Raw genomic sequence first — 19,385 nt, 5'->3', positions numbered from 1 at the left:
TTTTTTTTTTTTTTTTTTTTTTTGAGACGGAGTTTCGCTCTTGTTGCCCAGGCTGGAGTGCAATGGCGCGATCCCGGCTCACCGCAACCTCCGCCTCCTGGGTTCAGGCAATTCTCCTGCCTCAGCCTCCTGAGTAGCTGGGATTACAGGCACGCGCCACCATGCCCAGCTAATTTTTTGTATTTTTAGTAGAGACGGGGTTTCACCATGTTGACCAGGATGGTCTCGATCTCTTGACCTCGTGATCCACCCGCCTCGGCCTCCCAAAGTGCTGGGATTACAGGCTTGAGCCACCGCGCCCGGCCAGGTTTTTATTTATCTAGAGGAAATGCCCAGGGCCCCAGACTGCTGAGTCATATAGTGGGGTGTGGCTGAGTTTTTAGGGCACAGCCAAGCCACTCTCCAGGAGGCTGCCCCCCTTTTGCACTCCCCCCAGCCGCGTCCTCACCTGCACATGTGCTGTTTGACCACACCGTTCAATAGATGGGTTTGGCTGTGCTGGTAGGGTTGTCACACAGTTTTTAAAGGACAGCACTGTTTTTCCACCACTAATGGAAGCTCATTTCTAGCTAACTCTTTGTAAGCAAGAAACTTGCTTCTGTTCGTGGTGGAAAGACAGCATTGTCCTTTAAAAACTGGGTGACAGCTAAACCACTACCTGGCTGGGCACAGTGTGTCATGCCTGTAATCCCAGAACTTTGGGAGGCTGAGGCAAGCCAGTCACCTGAGGTCAGGAGTTCGAGACCAGCCTGGCCAACATGGCGAAACCTTGTGTCTACTAAAAATTCAAAAACTAGCTGAGCATGGTGGTGCACCCCTGCAGTCCAGCTACTCAGCAGGCTGAGGCAGGAGAATCATCTGAACCCAGGAGATGGAGGTTGCTGTGACCAGGGATTGCCTCAGTGAACTCCAGATGGGGTGACAGAATGAGACTCCGTTTCATTAAAAAAAAAAAAAAAAGACTTAGGTGAAGTTTCCAAGGTCTGTGTTTTGCGGGGGAATTCTACAGGCTGCCCTAACACACCCTGCCAGGATTCACTTCACAGTCTTATGAAGACATGTGGCTGGGATTTACAACCACAGGTAATAATAAAGCTCACCTGTTACCCAGCACTTAGGAGTGGGCGGGCACCTGCACAGCTGCACTGATCCCCCCGGCCCTGCGAGGTGGGTGATGCCACAGGCCTCACTTTGCTGCCAAGAGGACACACAGCACAGAGAAATTTACATAAAGCTAATGAGCTCCAATGTGCAGTTCCCCTCCAAAGAGAAAAAATTCTTATGAGGAATTTGTAATTTTTGCCACCTGAAAACCCTCTATCTGTTCAACAAAAGTGAAATTAGTTCAGAATATCAGTCCAAAGTATTTAAGAATATTCATTACCCAAGAAAACATAAAAAGCGTTACTATTTTACAGGTCATATGTGAAAGAAATATGATAGCGATTTTCCTAAATTTGACAAGAATCCTAAAATTTCTCTTGTCATTGCCAATAATGGGCTGCAGAGTTAAAATGAACTTTTCTAAACTTTCAGCATCTAAGAGAAAGAAGAGGTTGCCCATGCTGCAGGAGACTGGATTATTTTCCATTTTCTTCACAGCAATGATGTTGTGTACTTGTGTGAAGAGACCATCAAAAAGCATACAGACAAAAATGTGAAGGGAAATGTACAACAGGTTGGTAATTATTATGTGACTGATGCTGTGATTTTTCTGCGTTGTGTGATGCTTGTGGTGTTCGTCAGCTTTTAAAGTGTCGTAATTGGTTGCAATTTTCTTCTCATTCCAAATAACTCTTCACTTTGAAGCTTAAATGTGTGTTCACCATTTTTCTTTTTCTTGCAGGTCTCCAAGGCTGTGGCATCTTCAAGCCCCACACACCTGGGTCCACTGCACCAGGTGGGGTGTCGGCGACTGGCTGTGAATGTCTCTGCAGCTTCTCCTGTGGGTAGAGATCAGGGCAGCCGAAGGTGCAGGCCAGCAGCACAGCCTCGGGGCGTGCCCTCTGGGGACAGCCCACAGAGGATTCCGAGTGTGGGCCCGGGCAGCAGGAGCGGCTTCTGGCAGATGGGCTGGTGAGAATCTCCTGTGAGTGGGAGGAGTAGGGGTGGGATCTGTTTCCAGAGCCCCCACAAACTTCCACTTCATTTCACTGCCTTTTCAATGCCCTTGTACCCCTGCACTTGAGCTGGATACAGGCCCTTCGTCCTAGAGAAGAGACATCGCATAGCACTGGGAGCCTGTGGCAGAACCGTACGCCATGAAGATGGGGATTGTGCAGCGTCTTCACGTGCCCCTTCCTAGACACAGCTTCCACTCTTCCATCCACATTCACAGGCATACGGTCTGATCATCACGCCCTGGCCTCCCAGCGGATCCTGGGCCTAGTGCAAGGCCATGGAAACATGGTGATAACCAAATCTGCTTCTGTTTGGGTTAACTGGTTGATTGTCTCTTGTCACCCAATCCACAAGCAGGTGGCTCTCATGTACAGTTCACAGGTTATTCACCTGGGCTGGTGCACCAGGGAGCATGTGCCACGGTTATTATCTAATCCTGCGTAACAATCATTCCAACTCTTGATGCTAATAGCAATGACAACCTTTCTTTTGTTCATAAATCTGCAACTGAAGCAGAGCTGGGTGGGACAGTTCCTCCCCGTGCCCTGGACACCAGCGGGGAGGGTTTACGGGCTGGGTCTGAAGTGGCTTGAATGCTCACTCATGTCTCGTGGCTGAGGCTGACTGTGGGCAGGGACCTTGGTGGGACTGTCGGCCATAGCACCTGGGCTTCCTCACAGTGTGGTGACTTGGTGTGGGAAACAGATGCTCCGTGCCACAAAGAAAAATTAGCACTGAGACACATGATCTCTCAGCAAAGCAATTTTTACTTCCTGGACTGGAGGAAGGGCACTCTCACTAGCCATCTTGCCAGACAGTACAATGAATAAAGGAAAAGAAAACATATTTATCCCTTACGCATTTGGGGTCGTCCTTACTTCTGTGTCTGATCTCTATTGGTTGGAGCCAGACCTCACCATCTAAACTACAACCCAATTGGCTAACAGCTTAAAACGTTTTTAAACAGGTAAAAGTAGTGGTGAGCTGGGACGTGCCTGTGAGCACATCCAGCACAGATATTTTGGTTAAAGTACAAGGACTCAGAATGTGCTACGTGCCTATAACCACGGCATGTCTAACAGCGGCACAGGACAGGGCTTAACGAAGGGTTATTAGTGAACGTATGATTTATTCTTCAACAAAAAAGTAAACTTTAAAGAGAAACTTTCCTACGTCCCACACTTGGCTACAAGGTCGAGGTCCCAACAGGAAGGAAGTCCAAGAAGGCTGTCTCATCTTGCATGTTGTGGCCGCGGAAGTCATATGGTGTCACTTCTGAATGAGGTGGCCACCAGGTCCCATGAGTTCCATGAGCAGAAGAAAGAGGTTCACTTCCTGCGGGGAGTGGCAAGTTCTGGATGCGTGTGCAGGACGGGAGCAGTGCTGTGGGGACACCCCGGCTGCCACGTGCTGTGGGTATCAGGCACTCTAAGATGCCCCAGTGAGGTGATTTATGGTCAGGACACATGCATTAGACAAAACTTTTTTTTTTTTTTTTTGCATGATGAAGATGTTTGATGGGGTGTTGGTTAGAGCAAGTCAAATTACTTTAAAGGTACTTCCTCAGGAAACATCAACCTTGATCCCTTTCTTACCTCTGAGTGGCGCAGCCCTGTCCAGATGCTGGACTCTGTTGAGAACCTCTGTTTCCACAGAACATATGGGTCCCACTCGCTCCCAACAGCCCAATGGGAAAGGCAGGTGGTTACAAGATCACCTCCCATGTGGGTAGCAGAGGCCAGTGTTTTTGGGGGAACACAAGCTTGCCTGCTACCATCAGAGTCCTTGGTACAGGGATTAGAATTTGTGCTGTGTTCCCTGGAGGGCATCCACTCCTCTGCTTTTCCCCAATAATCTCTCCTTCTCCACCCATCCTCCAACTTAAGCAGGTGGTCAGCAGCGCCAGGCTCATTGCCCCCCAGAGGGTCATGACTTCGTGAAAGCAGAAATCTCATCCCCTGCAGGAATTTATGGATTTTGTTTCCAAAAACCCAAGCCCTAGGTTTGAGTGGGAGAGTGAGAATCTGAAGTACAGAATATCTTAGCCAGAAGCATGAAGGGGAAAATCCCTTCCAGCAAGTGAGACAGAGCGTCTCCTTGGCTAGGGGAGCCAGTGAGAGCAGGGAGCCTTGCAGGTCCTGGAGGAAGGGGGCCTCCACCTGGTGAGGCAGAGCCTGACTGTGGTCACTCTCCTCACCATGTCCTGCTGCTCCTGGACCTCCGCTAGACTGCCCTTCCAGCATCCCCATGGTCAGGTGTGGTCATCTGATGAGACAGGTGAGCAGAAGCGAAGTGTGCTACCCCAGGACAGGTGAACAGGCCTGCCTTTACACCTGTGAGAGGCCGCCTCTGAGATGCCCGGCAATCCCCACCTCCTGCCATTCACACCCTGGGGGACCCCTCTCCTTGAGCATGGAGGGGACTTCACTTGCTTCTAGAGCACAGAACACTACAGAGGCAATGGGATGGGGCATCAAAGACCATGGCTTCTGTCCCACTCTCCCTGTCCTGTCCCAGCACCCTCCATCTCTCCCTCACGTTAATGAGGCCAGCTGCCATGCTATGCACGACACCAGGCAGAGGCCTGCAGGGCAAGGGATAGAGCAGGTGCTGGGGCCAATGGTCATCTAGGGACAAAGACTCTAAGCCTGAGAGTCCGTGAGAATCTGTTCTACCAACAGCCACGAGAGAGCGTAGACCTAGAGCCCCTCCAGTTGAACCTTTGGATGAAACCCAGAGCTTGACTCTACCCTCATCCAAGAATACAAGGCAGAGGCGCTCAGCTGAGCCGTGTGCGGATTTCCAACCCACAGAAGCTGAATCAAACCTGTTTGCTGTTTGAAACCATGAAGCCGTAGGGGTGTTTTGTTCTGCATCAGTAGATGACCATCCCGTGTTTCCCATCTGCCGGCTGAGTTCGCCATCCTCCGCGGACCCGGGGGAGGGCAGAAGGGCAGAAGGAAGGCGTCCACGACCAGCAGCACCTGCCGTGTGGGGCAGTCAGGAGGCAGCGGCCGACCCTGCCGAGGCTGAAATGAGTGGCTGCTGTTGTCCCTGCCCCTGTCGCTTCCCTGAGCTGGATTGGCTGTGTGCTGCATCTAGGCAGAAAAGCCTGCATCGTGTAGGAATCAATTAGGCTGCACGTGATAAAATCCCCGGAAAACAATGGCATAAACCAGTAAGTGTGTTTTTCTCACGGGGCAGGTGGTTTGAAGTCAGCGCTGGCTGGTGTTGGCTCAGCAGCTGCGCGTCGGGGGGAGGCTCTGGGGGTCACCTTTGTGGGGTGTCTGCCACTCCTCCAGGCTTTGCGTCCACTCCCGAAGGGCAGTGCCAGCTGTTTGGCCATTTCCGTGAGGAAAGAAAAAGCTTTCTCAGATGTCCCTGGCAAGCTTCCTTGGCCAGAGCATGTCACTTGGCAGACCCTAGCTGTCTCCCCGGGTGGCAGGAGTGTACCTCCTCAGCTCACCCGCTCTGCTCACGGCAGCATCTCCAGCTGGCTTCATGCACCTTCTCTCTCCTGACGTTTCATCCTTCTCCTCCGAGCTGCACAGCAGGGTCTGGGCTCGAAACCCGATTTCCAGCCGCGGCTCAGACCTCAGCTGTGTTTGTGGCTTCGGCCACTTTTTTTCTTCTCTGAGCTGTTATGTTCTTCTACAAGGGATTCCATTCCGAGGACTGGCTCGCTACGTAATTTGGAGATTTCAAGATCTGTGGATAAAAGGAGGCCAGGAAAGAAAGGGGAAAGCAACAGAATAGAAGAGAAACGTTTAAAACCTGGATTATTTCTCAGACAGGAGAGTTGAGTTTGAATCGGATCCGTCTATTTTTCTCAAAGCTGCCCATGAGGAGCGCCTAGCCGTGAAATTGAGAGTGCAATCCCGCTGAGGGGCTCCTGGAAAAAGGGGCTGTCGGGTGACAGAGGTGGAGAGAGGGTGGTGTCATGGGAAGGACCACAAGCAGGATGAGATCAGACAGGCTCTGCAGGTTGTGCCCTTAGAGCAACTAGAATTTCTCTTTGGCCAAAACATGTGTTTGTAGGGAGGAAGAATCTGGCCGAGGACACTTCTGCCTGTGTGTGTTTCTTTTAGGCATAAGATCAGCTCCCAGGGCACAGGCAGTGCCCTCTCTCCTCAGCGGGTGCAGCTGGCCCTTCCTTGGAGGACGGCCTCAGGCACCATCGGACCCAGCAGAGAATCACAGCCCGGCGCCTCCAAGCACCGCCTCCTGCCGCCTCCTGGAACTTGGAGTTCTTGTCTTACTTACACGTGAGACCAGCTTCCTGGGCAGCCCCGTCCTCCGCATCTTCTGGACTTATGTGGCATGCTTTGCTTTCTACATGTTTGTGCTCATGGTGTCACGTGCCCTTCATTGTCGCTCCTGTGAAGGGTGGAGGGTGACAGCTTCCTCTGGAGGCCCTCTGTGACTTGCCCATCTGGGCCTAGTGAAGGAGCCCCGTGGATCCCGGACACAGAGGGCCTGTTGGTCCAGCTAACAAGTCAAGGGGCAAGAAGGGAACTCTGCACCTCTGTGACATTCTCCCTGGGTCCCGGGCAAGGTCATCCTAGGTGTGCTGAGATCACAGCTCACAGAAGTGACCCCACAGGTAAAGTCGGCAGGCATAGTCACCTACACTTTGTGACTCCAGGGACCATTGATGGAGCCCAGTGGGGACCTCCTCATCCACACATGTCCACTGGAGGACGTGGGCCCTGCCTATCCAGAGACAGCTACAGGACGGCCTTTACCGATTAGCATATGAAGTAGAAATGTTTTGCCGACCAGGCTTCCTCCCCACCAGTACTGCACTTCCTTCTTAGATGCTCCAATTGCAGAAAAGGATCCATCCTGTAGGGTTAGGGAGTACCCAGGTGTGGAAACGAAGGACCCCTGCCCCTTTCCGCTGCTGCCTGGGGGCACAGCGGGCCCTGCCAGCAACTCAGCCTGCAGCTGCAGGTGCACGGGAGGAGGCTTGATGTTCACCGGCCTTTCAAGGGTAGGTGGTAACTGACACAACCTTGGGCTGTGCAAATGGGAGGGACAGAATATGCAGCTGCACGGAAACTAAGGTGATCTCACGGTCAGAAAAGGGGTCCCCATGCCCTGCAGCTGGGCACGAGCAGCACACGACACTCACCCCAGCTGGGAAGAAAGGGCGGCAATTAACCCTTTTCTAGATGAGGAAACTGAGGCTCAGGGATGCAAATTGGCTCAGAAGCATTCATCCGTGAGGTTCAGAGCCAGCAGCCTGGCCTGGGGCTTCCAGATTTCAAGGGTAACCTCTTTGCAGGCTCCAGGCCTGCCATCCTAAGTGGGGAGTGGGAACGGCAGCTCTTTCTGCCCGCTGACATGGTGCCACTTTCCCGGAACGGATCTTTCTCCTGCTGGCATCCTCTTGCCCACACCGCCTCACTTCCACAGGCTCCCTTAGGGTCAGACAGGGCCACAGGCCCATGGGACTTCACAGCATGCCAGTCAACATTCAGCCTTCACTCTTGACTTGGCCAAAGGGAGGGAGACCCCTAGAAAGGGTTCTTGTATCTAATGGGAAACAGATAAGTGGACGCCCCTCCATCACTGCCATGATGGAAGCACTGCCCAGGCGTGTCTTCCCAGAGCCACTTGGCCAGTGTCCCCCGACCCTGTCTCTTTCTGTCTCTCTCTATCTCTCAGTCCTGTCACCCCAAATTGCAGCCTGGTGGGCTGACTGATGGTTTATACCAACCAAGCTCAGGAGTCACGTGTTCCACAGCAGCAGATGCTCAGAGCACCTTGTCATCCCCACGCTGCAGATTCAGTTCCTCTCACACTTAGCACCTTCTGTATGCTGGGTCAGCGCCTTCACACTTGCCCAGCACCCCAGGGCAGCCGGTCCCCTCTGGACACACAATATCCCCTCGCGGCAGGGTCCGTTCACACTGCCTGTCATCTCCCCAGATGAGTTTTCAGTGTTTTCTTGCAGGCATCCCTGTGGGAAGCAGGTTTGAATGGGGGGTGCACAGGGTGGTGCATGGCGGAGACGTGTTGGAGCGTCCACTCCTAGGGAGCTTAGCTTTATCTCCAGGTGTCTCTGGCTTGGGTGAAGGGATAGGGTTTCAAAGCAGCCTTTACCTCTGGCCTGCTCCCTGCCTCTCAGTTGAAGATGGCTCGCGAACTGCTGGCTTCTGCAGGTGACCGTCCTGGGTGTGGAGCAGAGAGGCTGGTGACTGTCGGGCCTGTGATCATCCGGCCACCGAAAAGCATTACTGGTGTCCGGATGTCTTTCTCTTCACGCATCCCAGAGCTGTTTGAGGCCAGGGCTGTATCAGAGTCACCTGGGCACATGCACACCCAGCACAGTGCCCTGGGGACCTCGCCAGCACCCAGGACCTTTTGTTGGAGAAGCCAACGATCATGGTCACGGGCAGTGGAGAGTGTCGTCTGACTCTGGGCTGTCCTTGAATTCTCACATCCGTGTGTGCTGTGACCAGCTTAGCACAGAAGCACAGGCTGATTCTGAGAGGGAAAACGAGGGTGTTCTGAGTCACGCTGAGGGCTGCAGGGCTCGGGGGAGGAGGCTCCTTCCCACAGGGCAGCAGTGCCCCGCAGTGGCCAATTCCTGGCCCTCAGGTGGCCGGCTGCCCTGCCTCCCCCTCCTCCTGGCTTTCCATCAGTTTCCCATCTGCTCCCACGGACTCATCTGCTGGGGACAGCCAGTTCAATAGAAAGAAAAGAAGGGCAGATGCTGTAGGTGACGTTCTCTTGGCAGTCTCCGGAGAAAACGAATCTGGACTCATGAGAAACGCTGTGCACCATGGAAGACACAGGCGCCCACTCACCCGGGTCAGCACTCAGGGAAGCCTGGGGGCCTCCCACGAGATGGCGTGCACTCAGGGGCGTGGTGCGTGGGGGTTGCGTTGGGCCCAGTCTTTCTCCAGGTGCTTGAGGAGGGCATGTCCATATTTTCACATTGGTTTAACTTCATGCTGACCATTGGCAAAGATAAACCAAAGAAGACCATGGAAAATGTGGTCAGTGGGGAAGGAAGCTTTCCGTGGAAAATGTGGTCAGTGGGGAAGGAAGCTTTCCGTGGAAAATGTGGTCAGTGGGGAAGGAAGCTTTCCAGGTGAATTGGAATCCATTCATTTCACCCCCACACCTTTGGTCACTGAATATTCATGTGATACAGGCGTGGTAGCGGGGGTGAAAACCTGTCCCCCCCACACTCTCATGCCAAGGTGATATGGCAGGTGTGGCATCTTCATCTCCCTTAGGAGCCCCCGCACTGACTGCAGACCCAGCCTGAGGCACCAGTGCCAACCAGCCCATGAGGGAGAAGCTCATCTTCTTCAGCTTGACCTCCCTTCCTCTGCTCCTCCGTGCAACAGTGCCTGTGCCTGCAGGGCTGGGGGAGGCTGGCTTCGGGACCCCACCTGTTCTGGATGAAGTTTGAAGATCCACAGGCCTCCGGGGAGACCCTGGGCGGGCCTCATGCCTGGCCACTTTCCAGCATCTCTGCAGGGAACTGAGGCAGGGAGGCCTGGGCTCTGTGTCTCTTGCCCACTGGCTGCTGTGTTCAGTTTCACGGGTTCACCCTCGGGCCTCTGTGTCTGCAAGGGAGCTCGGTTAGCAGCTGTACAGGCCTCGGACTCCTGGCCTGCCTTGCTGCTCCCACCGCAGTGAGCACTCAGTTCTGATACTGGAACGACAAGGCCTGACTCAGAGCCACGTTTCTTGCGGTTATTTGAACCCCAGGGGTTTACTGTGAAAGACACACTCTGGAAACCACGCCTGGAATAGGATGGTAAGCTTCAACACTGCTCCAGGCCTGGCGGGCACAGCTGTGTGGTTGTACCATGGCCACGAGCACAGCCTTTGGGCACTGGAGAAGGTGCCACTGAGAGACAGATGCTGTGCCTGGCATAGGGCACCCTCAACCTGCGTCACCTGCAGCTCGGAGGGCAAGGCGGCAGCTCCAGAACAAGCACAGGCGTGGTCCCTGCCTGGTGCCCCTCCCAAAGGCAGGAGACCCCTCCCCTGGGTCAACCGCAGGCACGACGTGGCCTTCACTGCTCCAGGAGTGACTGGCTAGGAGCGGCTTTGGAGCTAAAAAGACCCAGAATTGCAGAGCTCAAGGTTCTCTAGAAATCCCTCTCCGGTGTCATGGATTGGGAAACCGAGGCAGGGAAGCGGGAGCACAGAGGCAGAGCCGGTGGCTGACCATTTGCTCTGCAAATTCTGAATCCTCAGCAGTGTGATTTTTAAAGCTTTATTGAGGTATAATTTACGTGCCGTAAAATTCACCCAGCACGAGCAAACATACAATCGCATGCTTTTCGGTGAACTTACAGGTCTGTGAAGCCCTCACCGCACTCCAGGCTTAGAACACTTTCATCGCCCCCAATCCTCTCGAGCCTGCTTGCTGTCAGCCCCTGGCTCCACCCTCAGCCCCAGGCACTGCTGGCGTGTGATCTGTCCCTCCTGGTGGCACTTTTCATGGGCAAGAGGTGAATATTCAAACCTAAGCAGGTGCCAGGCCAGCACTGTGGGCCTTTGACCTGTGAGCGCTGGCGCCCATGCTCAGAAGGGCTCCGTGCTTGGGGTCCCCACCCCTGCAGCCCCTGCTGGTCACTGCTTCTTTAGTGTGTGTTTTGTAAGCACAATCCGATGAGGCCGAGCTGCAGGTTCCAGGCGGGGAGCCTGGGCTCACAGGCAGTCCCACCTCCCGCCCCGTCCCGCTGGAGTCCTTGGTCCACACTCTGTTCCCTGCCCTCTCCTCCAGGGCCACTGCCCGCCTCCCCTGAAGCAGTGACTGGGTCTCGCTGGCCGGGGGCAGCCTGCCTTCCTGAGTCGCTCTCCATCCTGGTGGCAGCCGGGGCCCAGCATGCTGAGGGTCACAGTCAGGTCTGGCACAGTGCGGTGTCTTGGGTGGAGCCAGGAGACGGCTGTCTCCCATCCTGGGCTGGACGGTGGCTCGGCAAAGTCTGCCTGACACATCCTCAATCCAGGTACCAGTGAGCCCCGGCTCTGAGGTTCAACCTGTTGGTAATGTTGTGCCCCGGGTGCTGGGGAGAGAGGTGCACGGGGCTAGTGCTGACTGCACATGTGCCAGGCTGTGGAGTGGGGCCCAGGGTGCCTTTGGGGCCTGTGCTCCCCAAACATCTCATGCCACCGAGGGAGGGTGACATTCAGCATCAAACAGCCCCGTGGCTTCCGGCCGCACCCACCTGCACCCTCCCTTTCTCCTGCACACCACGGAGGGCAGCTCACCACACTCGAGCACTTTCGGGACCATGAGGCGGCTCCGGCCACCCTCCTGCCCTCGAGGCCTCCCTGATGTCTCTTGACTCTCAGCTCCATCCTCCCAGCCAAGGTTGCTGTTGCTCATCCCAAACACCAAGTCATTCATGAGAAGACACACCTGTGAATCCTCACGTGTCCCGCGGGAACAGAGAACAGCACGCACACGAGAGCCTCGTCTTTTCCTTGTCACATCAGGAAATCTCTGAATTCAGATTTCTAATGTCAGATGACAGCGAATCTGGGTTCATGTTTAATGCAAGTAGCTCTTACTGTGGGTTGTTTTCATGAACTTGGGACTTGGGAAGGCTGTGGCCACCGTCTCCCGGCAAAGACCATGAAGAAGGTGAGGGTGAGGGCCAGGCCGTGGCTCCAACGCAGCCCACGGGCAGATGGAAGGCTCCAGTTTGTGTAGCAGGAAGTACATGTCCTTCCCTCCCCAAACATAACAGCTAAGTTCCATTTCCTACAGGCTACAGAGTTCTGCCAAACAGCAAATAAATCACCTGCAACACCAGCGACGGAATGAGGAGGGATAAGAAACCACAGGCGCAGCTGCCTTGGTGCCAGGAGACGCCACCGACTGCCGTGGCCAGGGGACTCTGTACCATGCACACCCCTGCCAGCTGGGGCTGGGCTCTGCAGAGGTCTGGCCTGCATGGGGGCCCTGGCATGCCCCCTCAGAGTGAAGCATAGAGGCAGAGGCAGAGTGCACAGTCTCGGTTGACAGCTGCCACCATCCGGATTTGGACAGACGGCATGCAGGGTCACTGCCGGGCCTGTCAGAAGATGCATTGGATTGCTGCTCACTGCAGCACTGTCCACGTCATTACAGAGACCCAGCCCACGGTGGAGGGTGCGCATGGAAGTCGGCCTTTTGCGATCACTTGGTCCGGCCATGTCAGACACAAAGCCCAGAGTCAGCATCATCCTCGATGACATCCTGGCCTGGCATTGGCAGTGAGGCAGCAGACGTCATAACCCAGTTCAAGGCGGCCTTAACGGTCTCACTCAATTCAGGTCCCACCCAAAGATAGCCTGGAGCAGAACTGCCCCTGCGGGAGGGGAGCTGAGCCACTGGCTTCTGAGGGACTGAGAGCAGGGGTCCTGGGCTCCCTGCCACCTGGGCTTTCTCAGTCATGTCACTTGGTCCCTCGGGGTCACAGCTGCAGAGGTAGGAGGTAGAACCCCACCTGCAGCTGCCCTCGGACAGCGGCCAGAGCTCAGCGCTCACCACCCAACCCCCACCCCTGTCCAGGAGTCTCAGGTGGAAGCTGTTCTCTCTCATTGACACGTGTTGGGAGGCTCAGATTCCCTCATAGGTGGAAAAGTGCTTTCTCAACCTCCAGCCCCACCTGTGAGAGCTGACCTCATCAGCATTTCCCAGGCTGTAAATAGACCTGAAACACAGTGAAGGGACCCAGTTTAGAGAAAACAGCCGTGGACCTTATGTCACCTGAAAAATGCTTTGGTAGGGCAAATGCTGTTCTGAACTCTGTCCACCTTACAAGTGTGGACACCCCCACGACCCTCCCCTAGAGCACACATTTGAAGCGGGGGTCGTCCCATACTGTTTTTATCAATGTCCCCTGAGAAGCGGTTGTGAGCCTGCAGGACGTAGTTAACTGCGGGTGTAAAATGGGACACGAACTCCTGGAACTACCTTTTTCATAAAAATATACTCTTAAGGTATAAGTTTTCACAATTTCTAAAAACAGCTGATCTTTTGTGGCTGTAAAGTAGGACCCACGTAATTACATGTGACTTCATGTTATTGATTAAATCTAGGAGAGACTGATCACAAACATTCAACTGCATTAATCTATATTAGAAATTTGAGAACCACCCCCTCCGCAAGCAGTTTTCAGAACCTGGTTCCCCCTAAAGCAAAGGGCCCAAATCATAATGTCTGCAGGGATGGGGCTGGCCAATTGGCGTCAACAACTGGATGTGGCCCAGTCAGCAGGGACTGGAAGTACACAGCCCCCACCCAAAGAGCCATGTGAACCCTGCTTATGGTCCTGGGGAATGTTGAACCCAATGTGGCCAGATATTCTGGTTTATAAAGAGAAACCAGGATTTCCAGAATATTAAATGTGTACAATCAGTCTAAACTCTAAAAAATAAAGCTCAGCCAGTCAAAATGTGCCTAAAATTTAGATTCAGCAGGCAATGTGCCTGTTTGTGACTCTCTAGACATTAAACAACCAAGATGCCTAGGCTTCCTGCTGCATCCTGTACCCTGGTCATCTGGGGACTTTCATGCTGACTGTCCCCTCCTCTCTTACTCTGAGGCTTATTCTCCTGTACACTTTCCAGAACTCCATGAACCTTCACAGACCAGACAATCTCCAGATGATCTTCTCCAGATGGTCAGGAGGGACAGAGGGATCAAACCATCCCTGACTGCTGGAGATTCATGGCTGCCTCCAGAAACAAGGAGAGACACCATATAGCAGACACCTGGGGCTTCCAGAAGTAGTCAAGAGAATGTCATTTCACAGGGGCAGCGTAAACCAAAAAATACTACTTTGTTAGTGTAATTGGTAGGAGTAAGAGCAACATTTTTGCTATTGAATAATGTCATTTTCAGGGGCTCAAGGAAATCACAGTCAGAGTGTGGGGCCTACAGTCAGACTGTCTGAGTTTAAAGCTCCTCCATGAAGCTTACTAGCTATATGAACAAATCTACCTTAGTTTGACAGTATTAATATTTATGATATGATTGTTAGGAGGATAAATTGGCACATGTCAGGTTTTCAGAACACTGTCTGGCAGTGAAACCCTCAATCAGGTTTGTTTACCATGATCGTTATTGTTATTTCTGGGCACTACTCTTCCTTTCAAAGTCCCCAGGAGGACACAGGGACAACAGCAAAGGAACGTTTTATTTGTTGGGTTTTGGCTTCATCTGCCCAACTGCATGGCGTACTGGTGAAAGGGTTGGAGCTTGTGCCTACCCTAACGGCCTGGCTCATACCACATCTCAAACTGAGTCATGGTATCTTACCCCATCTCACAGGGAAAGTAAGGAGCAGGGAATCAAAGGGAATTGAGTGCCCCACAGCCCACCAAAGAAAAGCTTAGAGAGACGGCTCTGAATGTCCCCCTCCACTGCAGAAAGCAGTGACCTCAAGGTCCCACTGCACAGACCCGGGAGAGGGTCTTCTTCCCCTAAAATGCCCTCTGCACAGTTCCATGCTACTGGCCTGGCCCAGACTGGCAATGCGGGGAGGGGACAGCTGGAAGCTAAGGTGTGAGCACCACCAGCCTCAGGTACATGGAGCTGAAAACCAGAACCCCTCCTAGTCAGTCACCAAGCCCCCCAAGCCACAATCCCCAGCCCTGTCTGAGAGTCAGAGTGGTTGGGTGACTCATTCTAGCCACTGGAGTGTGAGTAGAAGCCATGAGCACGACACCAAGCCTGGGCTATAGTCACCTCCTGTCTCCACCAAAGCACCCCTTCTCCACCCTCTCTCCTCCCATCTGCCCTCCTCCTCTGCTCCATCCACTGCTGGCTGGATGTCCACACTCAGGGAGATCTCAGAAGCCAGGAGTTCAAGTTGGCAGCATCTTCATCTGTGCCTGGAGCTCGGCCGCTGCTGGCTGGACTTGATGGTAGCCAGAACCGCACCTCATTGCACTGAGCTGCTGAGGGTTCTGGGGTATCTGTCACAGCAGCTTGCGTCCCGCTGTCTGGTAGAGCAGAGCTGCCTCTGTCCTGCAGGTACGTCCCCAGCTGCCCCAACTCTGTGTGGAGTCGCTTAACATCCCAGTGCCAAGCCCGGGGTGAGGGGTGTGGACTTCAGGTTTGGACTGCCTGTATCCAACCCCAGCTCTGCCACTGCTACAGGCAAATTGCTTTAGCCCTCTGTGCCTCAGTTTCCCTGTTTGTAAAATGAGGATCAGCGTCCTTCCTCCCTGCATGACAGTCATTGGAAGGATGAGATGAGTTAATCCACGCAATGCGTTTACAGCCATGTAGGGCCAGGAGTGAGTGCCAGGCACGGGCTTCCTGAAGACGTATTTCGTCTGCAGAGACGAGAAGCATCCGCACCACTGGAGCTGCAAGTCACAGTCGCGGTTCTTTGGTTCCCATTAGTTTTCCTCACACTCAAGGCCCATTTGCTCAATTTAACAGGAAGTGTCCACTGAGCCGGGAGGCCCTTGCTGGCCCAGCCTGCCGGCTGCAGCGTGGGCACCGCCCCTGCAAAGACTCCTGCCTTCAAGCTCGGGTACTGATCAAAGACGTGGCCCTGCATGGAGGCAGCTCCAGCTCCAGCCTCAGCCACAGGCTCACCAGACGGGAAGGTCCCTGCCCTACTGCTGAGATCCGTTAGGGCTCTTAGTCACCTTTTCTATCAAGACATCAAGCCAGAGCGATCGCGGGCCATCCGAGATGAAACACCATTAAACGTGGAGGAGAAGGAAGCTGGGGTCTCAGCCCCCTGACTCCCGGGGCTGCAGGGACAGCGGTTTGTTTCTGTCAGGCTTCAGGGCTTCCCGTATAACAGGTGTTTCCTCACCCTAAGCGTGAATGGCTGAGAGGAGCCTTCCATGCTTTCAGGGTAAAGTCAAAGACACATGTCCCAGCGATGCTCAGCACAGCCCTGACCCGGGAGTGTCCGGCAGGTTGTGTTTGCATTATTTCCTATTCCAGGACCCATGGGACAAGGAGAGGCGCTGGCATGGAGGGAGGGCATAACTGTCACAGAGTCTCCAAGGCGGGGAGTCCCCGCAGGAGTGTAAAATGAGGGCCTTGTGCCGGAGAAGGGGCCAGGCTGAAAGCAAAACTTGGGGTCCTCAAAGGAGGAATGACACCCACAGTTCCATGTAGGCCAGTTTGCTGTGGGCGTCTGCAGGCTCCTGCGGAGGAGGGGGCTGTGACCCCGGGCTGAGCCAGGATGCCATCACAGGCCGGATGGTGCCAAGGGGGCACAGGCCTAAGTCCCCAAGGCCTGCACATGAATGGCCTAGGCTAGCCGGTGCAGATCTCAGCTTTCTAGTTCAGCCTAAGTACCCAGTGTTAGTTTCCCGGGACCGCTATAGCAAAGTACCACAAAGCAGGGGGCTTTTAAAACAATAGAAGTGGAGTTCTCTATGGTTCTGGGGGACACAAGTCAGACATGAAGGTATCCCCAGGGCTGGTTCTTTAGGAAGCTCTAGGGAACCTGCGCCATGCCTCTCTCTGGCTCCTGGTGGCTGCCGGCATTCCCTGGCTTGTGAACACGTCACCCCGGTCTCTGCCCCCATCGTCACATCCGTGTCTTGTCTGTCCTCTCCTTATGAGGACACTGGTTATTAGACTCAGAACCACCCTAAATCCAGGATGATTCCATCTCAAGACTCTTAACTAATCACATCTTCAAGACCCTGCTTCCAAATAAGCTCACATTCTGAGGTGCTGGGAAGACATGATTTGGGGGAGAATACTGTTCACCTCGCTAGTTACTCGGTGTCCTCAGGAGGGATTCTCGGCCACTGCAGGAGTGTGGGCACGATGAAGGTGGTGGTTTTGGGAGATTAGTTCTGCTGTGTGGGGAGCCAAGTTTGGAGAGAACGGGTCACCCGTGGAACCAGAAGCAGGGAAAGAAGAGGAGGCTGGGTACAAGGTGGCATCGACCGACCCAACATGGAAGCAGAGGGAAGAGGGAGAAGGAAACCCCCCATAGGGCAGGAGCGTGCGCCTGGGACCCTTGCAACACCAGGGACAAGACCAGTGAGTCTTGGGTTTTAGGTGTGCCATGCACAGAACCAGGTGGGAATGGGGGGAAGTTGGGAGCCAGTGTGAGCTCTGATGTGGGCAAGAGAAGGAGGGAAGAGTGGCAGAGGAGGAACAGGGGGTGAGAACTGCTGGGTCCAGGGCTGATCTCCCTACGATTTCAGTTTTCTCAGCTGTTCACGAAGGGAGGCGTTCCCTGTTCCTTCCACCTCCCAAGCCCCTAAGAAGCACCTGAATGCTGCCACCCGGCCACCCTGAAAAGAGAGGACCCATCTTCGGAGGCTTGCAGCCCAGGAAAAGACACTGGGTTTTGTGCATGAGCCGAAGGGAAAAGCCACCTTTGGAAGAGCAGTTGAACCCGTCAGCCACGTGACTCTGAAGCCAGGTCGCCTTTTGGAGGCAGTGGGAAGGATGTCACGCGGAGGCTCCCTGGAAAGTGGGTAGGTGCAGAGCCCACAGGCTTCTGCGACAGTGCGCCTACCATGTGCAGGACCGACTCGTCCGTCTCACGTCTAGACTCAAAGCCACAAAGCCCTTCTGAAATAGGCACCGTGTGAATAAAGCCGGAAAGTCAAATTCCCAGAAGGAAAGCGTGCATTTATTTCCTTCAGCCACCGTCACGGTCACGGGGACAGCACGGAGACGCCGTTGCTGCTCCGTAAACAACACATGGCTCCCATTACCCTTTGATTGCCACGCACAAAGCTTCTGAGAAAGCGCTGGCGTGAGGGAAACGCAGCTTTCTAGATGGAGAACATTAGCCTTGTTAATTTTTCAGAAATGCACAGGGGGCTGTGAGGATGGGAAGCAACTGCAGATCTTCTTCACTCAGCTCTGCCTGTCCCCAGTTTTAAAGCCACCGGAGCCTCAGCCTCCACGTTGATCACAGGCCACAGCTCTTTCATCACGGGAGGGCGCTTTTCTTTCTTGCATCGTGGCTGACAAGTTTGCAAGCAGCTTGATTTAAACGCCCTAGTAAAATCCTAAAAGATGAGACACAAAATCAGCGGAGGCAAGGCCCCTGGTGGCAGCTGGGTTACAGCGTCACGGTTTTAAGGGGGCCCTGGACCCATTCCCCTTCAGTCCAGCCTTCCCTGAGCTGGAATGCTCAGGGACAGGAATTGGCCGCAGCAGCAGCGGTGACAGGGACGTGCCTCAGGAGCCGGCAGACAGCCCGGAGGCCCCACGCCTGCCGCTGCCCCGTTCGGTCATGACCTTCCTGTTATTCCACATCCACACCTTTAGAATTTGGAGTGAATGAAACTGCTGTGAGATTCGCTTACAAAAGAATCAATACCCTGTCAGCCCTTGGTTCTAGCAGGGAGGACAAGACAGCCCGGGGCAGAAAAGAAAGATGATGAATCACAAGGCCACCACCCAAGGCCAGTGGGACCAGGTGCCCTCCCAAGGAGGGAGCCCTCAGGGTCAGGGCCGCCAGTCCAGCTGGGGCCTTCCTTGCTGAGTGACTTGGGGGCTTATTTCTTCTCCAGAGAATTCAGTTCCTCTCCTCTGTTCCTATGTTTTCCATTTCATCTTTCCATCTGACCTTCTGGAAGATTTCATCAGCTTTCTCCGCCAAGACTTCTGTGGCTCAGTTTCACAGCCTTGGCAAGCGCGTCTTTCCAGGGGCTGCTCTTGCCCTCAGCTGCATCCATGCACGGCACCTGTTCTGGGTCGGGGCCGGCTCCACCCTCCTGTTCCTCAGAGGACGGGAATTCTGGCTTCAGGGTTTTCATCCCTCTCCCTGCATTGCGTTCATTTCCTGCAGGGTCAGAGCTGCATTTTTCTGCCTCTTTCCTTTGTGTGGTGGGTTTTCTGAAATACAGGCATGGACAACCTAGGCTCACGGGTATTTTGAAGAAAGGGGCAAAGGAAACACCAGCTGAGGCAGGGAGGAGACTGGTGGAGGCTGGAAAGAGGACCTTGGGGACAGCTTTGCTCACGGACCTCGACAGCCACACAGGCTGCCTTGGGTCTCCCTGTTCCTTCCGTAAATATCAATCTGCAGGTACAGCGTCCTCAATGACCCATTAAATTTCTTTACAGAATAGCTGCCCCCTTCTTGTTTGGCTGGGGAGCTCGAAGTCCGGCCAGTGGGAGTTCTGTGTCCCCGGGTGAGGGCGGGTTGCAGATGGAGACAAGACCCTGAGCAGCTGGGCTCAGCCCCCTCCCCAGCCCACACTGCCTTGCTGGGGGCTCCACGTGGATTCCCTTTTGCTGTCTGGATGCCGTGCACAGGAGGAGAGAAGCCTGGTGCCACAAACCT

This window comes from Sapajus apella, unplaced genomic scaffold, assembly GCF_009761245.1.
Source record: "Sapajus apella isolate SASKATOON/1434 unplaced genomic scaffold, GSC_monkey_1.0 scaffold10, whole genome shotgun sequence".
Lineage (NCBI taxonomy): Eukaryota > Metazoa > Chordata > Mammalia > Primates > Cebidae > Sapajus > Sapajus apella.
Note: the sequence above shows the minus strand (reverse complement) of the source record.